At 32.9% G+C, this 8,723-nt stretch overlaps 1 long non-coding RNA gene across 1 annotated transcript; it reads left to right on the top strand.

Annotated features, from left to right (window-relative positions):
- Positions 1-4,403: 4,403 nt before the first annotated feature.
- On the top strand, positions 4,404-5,164 carry LOC120152845. Its single transcript, XR_005518734.1, has 3 exons — positions 4,404-4,464; positions 4,600-4,698; positions 5,130-5,164. It is a non-coding gene; the product is annotated as an uncharacterized LOC120152845 (long non-coding RNA).
- The last annotated feature ends 3,559 nt before the right edge of the window (positions 5,165-8,723 follow it).

Genomic DNA, 8,723 nt, shown 5'->3' with positions numbered 1-8,723 from the left:
ATGGCAAGACAAGTTATGCGATGTGAATATTTTTGGTTCACATTAGAGAGCGATTGCATTAGCTACGCCAAACGATGTCACAAGTGCGAAGTTTATGGGGATAAGATGTCCCGCCTCGTCGTCTTCATGTGATGACAGCTCCGTGGCTCTTTTTTATGTGGGGCATGGATGTTATTGGACAAATCCATCCAAAAGCTTGTGTTGAGAGGTTTTTTTTAAGAGGGGGAGTGTTTTTTTGGGTAGTTGGGTTAAAATGATTTTTGTTTTAGTTTTAAGAGCTATTTATAGAGAAGGAGTTAGTTTAATTACGAAATTCTTAAATTATTTCTAAAGTCCTTGCAGTTTTGATGCGTAATTCATTTTGATCACATGTTGTGAATTTACCCTTGAATTTTAAATTTATTTAATTTAATCCCTGTTTAAATTTCTTATATTTCGTAATTTAGTCCCCTTACATTTTGTTTTTTCTCTTGCAGCTCTTTTTTAGCTTTAATTTGATCCATAAATTTTAATTTGTTCCAATTTGATTCTTTAACATTTTCTTATTTTTTAAATTTTTTTTGTTATTTTTATTTCTTCTAAAATTTATCATTTTCTTCATTTTCATTTATTTCTCTTTTAATATTATTTTACTTTATTATTCTTTTCATCTTAACTTCATTTTTTATTATTTTTTCTCAATGTAACTTTTTTTTAAAATTTCTCTTTGGCTTATTTAACATTTATTTATTTTATTTTACGATTTAACACTTTTTGACTCTTTTTTAGGGGAATTTTAATTGATTAAAGGTAAATAATTTATTGAATTTTAAATTTTAATTTAACTTTAAATTTTCATAATTAAGACAATAGAGAAAATTAAATTGGTACCCAAAAAGCAGTACATGAGTTTTAACTCTTCCTTAATTGTAATAGACTCTCGAATCCGATATATTTCTGGTAAAATGTGAATCAAGTAAGACGATAAATTAAAATATCCGATCAACTAAATTTTAAATGATCAAAAGGGCGGTTACAAAAAATTGCAAGTTGCAACCTCCAGAAATACCAAAGTGAACTAGCATAAGCATTGAAAGTTTAAAATAATTTCTAAAAATGAACTAAACTTGATTTATCTGAACATAAACTTGGAATCAAAACAAACTAATTTTTTTCCACTTCAATAGCAGTTTCGATCTCAATAAGACTAAAATCAACCAAAGTAGAGGAAGTTACCGTCTTCGTCCTCCTCTTCTTGCTCTTCCTAATCGCTACCCACCTGTGCTTCAAGATAAAAAAACTGAGAGCCAAAACGCGGAGCCTTGTTATGCTTTTTGCCGCCGCCTCCGTAAATGTCATCATCTTCGTCTTCATCCTCATCGTCGTCGTCCTCCGCCAAGTCATCAATGAAATCAGATCTGCGTCGCTTCTTACTGGAACCAGTTTGACCTCTCCCTAGGTCTTCATCCTCGTCGTCCATCAACTGCTCCTCCTCATCTTCCTACTCCTCGTCATCAACATCATCATCTTCCTCGTCTCTTCGTCTAGCCATCGTAGTTAACTCAATCAGAGCTCTGAGGTTTCCTTTTGTTGATGACTTAAAAGTTCTGAAATGTTGAAGGAAGGGAGAAATGGAACCCTAGTTATGGAGGGGTAAGCTTATTATTCTTTGTTCATTTCATAAATATTTTAAATTAATTAGAAACGGTAAACTTGTTATAGTTTTATTTTTCGTTTTTTTACAGAGAAACGGGAAGGAGACAGGTTTTTCCTTTGGCCCTAACAAGAGATATATATTTTATTTTTATTTTTTTAAAATAAATATAAATTCATGTAATATATAAATTATATTTAAATTATATTGATCAAAGTCGAATTATACAAGAGAATAACATTGTCTTCGATTATTTTTTTGGTACAAAAATGAGGTGGAAAAAACGTTGACGTGTTCCCATGCAATCTTAGGGATTCTATACCCCTCTTATCTGCCTCAAGTAAATGAAGAATACCATCGGACGGTTCTGATAAGATTTGATCTCCCTTCCTTTGCTTAGACTCGATTTTGCAAGCCAATCGGCATTCTTGTTACCTTCTCTCCAGATGTGTTTGGCGCTCTCTATCTCTAAATCTTATAAAAGATCTATACATTCTTTCACTAGTATTTGTATTTCCTGATCAACTGAATCATCACCGTTGAACAAATCAGTTGCCTCCCTTACATCTGATTCAACAATTAAATTACTCAAATCAAGGATTTTTGCTAAAGTGAGACCTTTCTTTAATCCCCATAGTTCGGCCGTATGTTTTGAAAAAAATATTTTTAACCGTATTTTATGACAATTTTATCATTTTTCAATCAATAAAAAATTCTACTCCTTTACTATTCAATCAATCTTATTTTACTAAATAATCTTTAATATAACCTATTTTCTTAATTTATTATTTCAATCATTTATTCTAGTTTGGCCGTATGTTTTGAAATATTAATATCTTGGGTAAACTACACATTTAATGCCTAAACTATTAATTTTGATTTGTTTTAGTACTTAAACTTTCATTTTTTCAAAATCATACATAACGTTTAGTTTTTATTTCATTTTAGCACCCCACCATTAAAAACATAACGTGTTTAGTACCTAAACTATCAGTTTTGACCCGTTTAGTACCTGAACTTTCAATTTTTTTAGAACTTAATGTAAATTTTGAACATGGGTACTAAAATGAAACAAAAATGAAACTTTAGGTGTGATTTTCAAAAAGTTGCAAGTTTAGGTGCTAAAACGAAACAATACTGATAATTTAAATACTAAGAGTGTAATTTACCCTAATATATTTTTTCCATTAAACAAGCTAAAAATTACAACAAAAAAAGACACTACAGCAAAAGTGTTATATAGCGGCGTTTCTAGCAACGTTTTAAGGGAAAACGCCATAAAATTTAAGCATGTAGCAGCGTTTACAATACAAACGCCACAAAATGATACTTTAGCGGCGTTTTTCAAACAAACGCCGCAATAGAGTGGTAATTTAGCAGCGTTTATAGCTTAAACGACGCAATAGAGTTGTGTTTATAGTGGCGTTTTTTCAACAAAAGACGCAATAGAGTTGTAATTTAGCGGCGTTTTTATACAAACGCCGTGATAGCATTGTTTTTAGAGTCATTTGTTCAACAAACGACGCTATTGAGAAGTAATTTAGCGGTGTTTATTAAACAAATGTCGCAAAAGGTTTGTTTATAGTGGCGTTTTTGCAAAAAACGCCGCAATAGAGTAATAATTTAGCGGTGTTTGTCCCACAAACGCCGCAATATGTTGTTTATCGTGTCATTTTTATAAAAACGTACTATAGTGGCGTTTGTTTTTTATTAAACGCCGCAAAATACTAAAAAATACTCTTAATTTAGTGGCTTTTGTGCGAAAATGCCGCAATAGCCTTGTACTTATTTGGCGTTTGTGATCAAACGCCGCAATATCCATGTACTTTAGTGGTGTTTGTAGAAAAATGCCGTAATATCCATGATCTTTAGCGGCATTTATAAAAAAACACCGCAATAGTTTTGTCATTTAATGGCGTTTCTTTAATAAACGCCGCAGTAGTTTTGTCCTTTAGGGGCATTTTTTGTAATAATTTCATTAATCTCTGGCATTTTGTGGCGTTTGAATTTAAAAATGCCGCTAAAGTGATCTATTAACTCCTGCAATACCATTTCCCCCCTTTCACAGACATTTACGATCGAAAACAAATGCTGGCCGTTTCCATTCAAAGTCGTCATCACCTATACTAGTTCTCTGAATCTTCTAGTTCCCCTAAACATAAAACCCCAGTCGATTAGTTTCTATAAAAGCCTAGCACGAGAGAAACCCTAGTTCTCTGATTATCTTGCAGAAGAATTAGGAGTATTTTGAAACCCTAGCTCAGAAGAATAGGAGGGAAATTGAAACATCAAAAGGATATTGGATATCGTCCAGGTTAGTATTTTGTATGATGGACACTCGTATATTGAATCATGTTTCTTCTTCTTCTTTTAATTATGTTAAATCATGTAAATTGTTTCATCTTGGTAGTTTAAATATCAAGTTTCGCGCCTCCTCCACCAAAAGAAGGCAATTGTTTGGTTGTTTTTTATTTCTTTATCCTTCTCCGGCGCAAGAATCAAAGGATACCTTTATTTTCTTCTTAAGTATTGTCTCCCCAGTTTTAGTTACCATTTATGATTCTATTTTTTTTTTGTTATTAAAAAGACTATTTTGTGAAGCCATAAATTAAGGAACTTCCATTAATTGATTTGGTGATTCGTGTTTTTAGTTTCCCAAGCACGTTTGGAAATTTGGGGTTTCTATTCTTTTGCCAAATTTCATTGAATGAAAGATTTAATGAAGAGAAATTGAATTTTCTTTTCATCGAAAACTATTTATTTTGTTCCGGGAAAATGAAATATTGCATTTAAAAAAAAATGTTGGGCAGCTTCATTAACAGAGTGCTTGTGTAAGTAATTTACTATGCATTTCCATTTTTGTTGTTTTGCATTAATATTCTTTGGTTGTTCAATTATAACGGGTAATTTGAATTTTCTGGAATTTCAAATTTGTTACTATCTGTTCTGTCTTCTGATGATTGCAGGTTGCTTCTTGGATATGCGTATCCTGCATTTGAGTTCTTTAAAACGATGGAGAAGAACAAAGTTGGGATCGAGGAACTCAGATTTTGGTGTCAATATTGGTAATCAATCTCTTATGTATTGCCTTCTACTATTTTTCCCATTATACATACGACGTTGAGGAGGATTAGGGTGGTGGATCGATTATATATTTTTTATCATAGGGTTATTATTCTCTTCATCCTCTCTTAATTTCATGAAATTCATTATACTATCATTTTTAAGAACTTAAATAACTAAAGAGTCACTTTGATATTACTTATCGTGGTGCTATTACTCTTTTCTTGAAAGAAATATTTGATAGAACAAACAGTACTACCACTTATAAACTTAAAATTTCTTCTTTTTTAATATAAGATTAAGTCTTTATCTCTTTAAAACGTGACATTATATTCCATTAAGCAATAATCGATTAATTTAACCAATTATGGCTTGTGCATTTGTTTGGCTTTATGTTAAATGTAAAAGTTATGCATACAATGTGTTTTCACAGGATCCTTATGGCATTTCTGATAGTATTCGAGTGGAGTGGGGAAGCATTTATTTTATGGTATATTCACACCTCTTAACTTTCATATAGCTTAATTTGTGATTTGTACTAGTGTATGTGAACATTAATTTTGTTTTGAGGTAAAGTTGAAACCTTATTTGGGATGTATGATTAGTTTTGCACATTTGATACCTTGGTAGTACTTAAGTGACTTATACAAACCTATGTTCAATGTTAGTTTATGATTTGATCATCAATAACAGTACGTTAAAGTTCAAACTTATGTTCCTGTTTGGCTACAACGTATGATTATCCCTTCTCATTTTATTATTTCTATTTCTGTCTATAATTTCAGCTCATTTGCACTGTCACTCCAACATCAAGTAACTATAAGAGACACAATACACTAAAGTTTGCTCACGTGCTAAAACACAAAAATCCAAGCGGCAGAAAACAAGGTATGCTTGTATTTTAGATTTTTAATACTTTGTTGTTGTTTCCAGTTGCATGAGTGTATGTTCTTTGTATGTGAAGCACATGCTAGAAATACAAACATGTATACGCGTGCACATGCTAGAAATTATTTCCGTATTGGCTACTGAACCTTTGTTAGTCCACATTAGAGACTCCACAGTTGTTTAAAACCCTATTTGACATCTAAAAAAGAAGTTGTTAAATAAATATATTTAAAAGTCTAGCAATTATCGACAAATAAGGCAATTCAATTAATCAAAATTTCCTCTCATTTAATGGATTAAATGTAGACCATTGTCAAACATTTAGAATTTAGGTTTGGCTCATTCTTTACTGTGACTTTGTGGGACCGGTGGTGGATGATGGATGTGAGGCTGATTAGTTCCGAAAAAAAAGCATTTGTGAAACCGTTCGTGTTTATTCAAGTTTACCTATCTCGGAATTAGGAGGATGTAGGAGTTATCAAAGGTTTGAACTTCAAATTAGGTTTTAATTGAGAATTAAGTCTTTTATCATTGTACTGGTGATTAATTTTTAATATATATATATATATATATATATATATATATTATTCAAAAATCTCAATGGATTAAATGTAACATTTGAATTTGAAACTCCAGAAATACGAAATGGATAAGAGTTAGATGGATTTTTCAAGGGTAAGCGTCGAATATCGAAATGGAATCAAATTTTTTCTAAATTTAGCTTTTCTGAATGCAAGCCAAGAGAATATGATTCTTTGCCCTTGTAAGAACTGTGTTAACATTATCTGACACATTCGTGAAGTTGTGTACAAGCATCTAGTTATTTTTGGATTTGTTCGGGGGTATAGAAAATGGATCTTTCATGGAGATTTTGTATCAGATAGATCTGCTTCCACGAGTTATTCGACTTATCCTGCTCCTTCTCACCATCCAACTTTTAGAGAAGATGACATGGAAGAGATGTTACGAGATGCATTTAATATGCACACTCATTAGCCGTATGTTACAAAAAATTATTGTCAGAATGATGTTAATGATTTCATTGAGATGGGAAGAATTGGAAGTGCTGAAGAGCCAAATGGAGAAGCGGCAAAGTTTTACAAGTTGCTGAATGAAATGAATGAACAACTTTATAAGGGATCAAAGTTTTCAAAGCTTTCTTTCTGCATTCTTCTTTTCCACTTAAAATGCCTGGGAGGGTGGACTGGTAACTCCTTTACGCAATTGTTGGAGTTACTAGGAGAAGTGTTTCCTTTTGCAAAAATCCCTCAATCATGCAAAGATATGAAGAAAATAATAAAAGATTTGGGTCTTGGATATGATAAAATTCACAATTGTCCGAATGATTGTATGTTGTATTGAGGAGATCAAAAAAATCAGGACTCTTGCCATGTATGTGATAAATATTGATGGATGATTAGGGAGGTAGAAAATGTTACTGAGGTTAAAGCTCAAGCACGATAAAGAAAGAAACCGATTAAGATTCTGCGATATTTTCCTCTCATACCTAGGCTACAAAGATTGTTTATGTCCTCCAAGACTGCTGAGTCTATGAGGTGGCATCATGATGGCAGAACCAATGATGGATTATTACGGCATCCAACGGATTCTTTAGCTTGGAAGTCATTTGATAACAAGTATCCAAGTTTTGCGAGAGATCCTCGAAATGTCAGGCTCGGTCTTACAACTGATGGGTTTAATCCATTCAAAATCATGAGTACTTCGTATAGTACTTGGCCTGTTGTATTTGTTCCATACAATTTGCCTCCCTGGATTTGCATGAAACAATCATCTTTCATCTTATCCATGATAATCCCCGGCGAGAAAGGCCCCATAAATGATATTAATATTTACATGCAGCCTCTAATTGCAGAGTTGAAACAGTTATGGGAAGGGGTCGAAATGTATGATGTGTTAACGAAGGAGAACTTTAATTTACGTGCGACTTTATTATGGACAATTAATGATTTTCCTGCGTATGCAAATTTATCGGGTTGGAGTACCAAAGGTCGTTAGGCTTGTCCTTGTTGTGCTGTAGAAACATGTTCGAAGTGGTTGGTTAATGGAAAGAAGTTCTCTTATATGGGACATCGTCGGTGGTTACCTGATAATCATAGATTTAGAAGTCAAATGAATATGTTTGATGGTGATGAAGAGTTTTAAAATGCTCCTGACCAAACAACCGGCTCTCAAATATTCAGAATGTTGAAAAATATCAATTTTACTTATGGAAAGATGAATCAACCAAGTAGTGCACAATCAAAGAAAAAGGCAAAGCAAGTCAATGAAGAGGTTGAAGTTGACGAACAAACTGATGATGAGTCTGTTGAAGAGGATGATCCAAACGAGGTAGACTTGTGGAAAAAGAGGAGTATATTTTTCGAGTTGCCATATTGGAAAAAGTAGATTTTGAGACATAATCTTGATGTAATGCATATTGAGAAGAATGTTTGTGAGAATATTATCGGGACCATTCTGAATGATGGCAGAAAATCTAAAGATAATCTTAAGAGTCGACTTGACTTAGTGGACATGGGAATTCGGCATGATCTTCATCCACAATTACGTCCAAAAGGAAGAAATTTCTTGCCGCCTTCTATTTTTTCTCTTTCGAAGAAAGAAAAATAAATGTTTTGCACGGTGTTGAAGGATATAAAAGTCCCAGATGGGTATGCATCAAACATTTCTCGATGTGTCAGTGTTAAAGATCGAAGACTTTATGGTTTAAAATCACATGATTATCACATATTAATGCAAGATTTACTGCCAGTAGCTGTTCGCGGTTGCATGTCGAGTAAGGTGACGTCTTGTATCATTGAACTTTCAAATATAATGAAAGCTATCTGTGGGAAAGTTCTAATGGTTGAAGAACTTGATAAACTACAAGATCGAGTCACCATGACTTTATGCAACTTGGAGAAGATATTTCCACCTTCATTCTTCACAATTATGGTGCATCTGCTAATTCATCTTCCTCACGAAGCAAGAGTTGGTGGTCCAGTTTTCTATCGATGGATGTACCCTATAGAGAGGTGTTATTTGAATTACACGTTTCAAATTACTACTGAATATACCTCTCACTCAAATGTATTTACGTAATATGTTGTTTTGTGTATAGGTTCTTGGGCAAGTTGAAGTC

This window comes from Hibiscus syriacus, unplaced genomic scaffold, assembly GCF_006381635.1.
Source record: "Hibiscus syriacus cultivar Baekdansim isolate YM2019G1 unplaced genomic scaffold, ASM638163v2 tig00111095_pilon, whole genome shotgun sequence".
Classification (NCBI taxonomy): Eukaryota; Viridiplantae; Streptophyta; class Magnoliopsida; order Malvales; family Malvaceae; genus Hibiscus; species Hibiscus syriacus.
The sequence above is the reverse complement of the archived record's forward strand: the minus strand, read 5'-3'. Positions and strand labels throughout refer to the sequence as shown.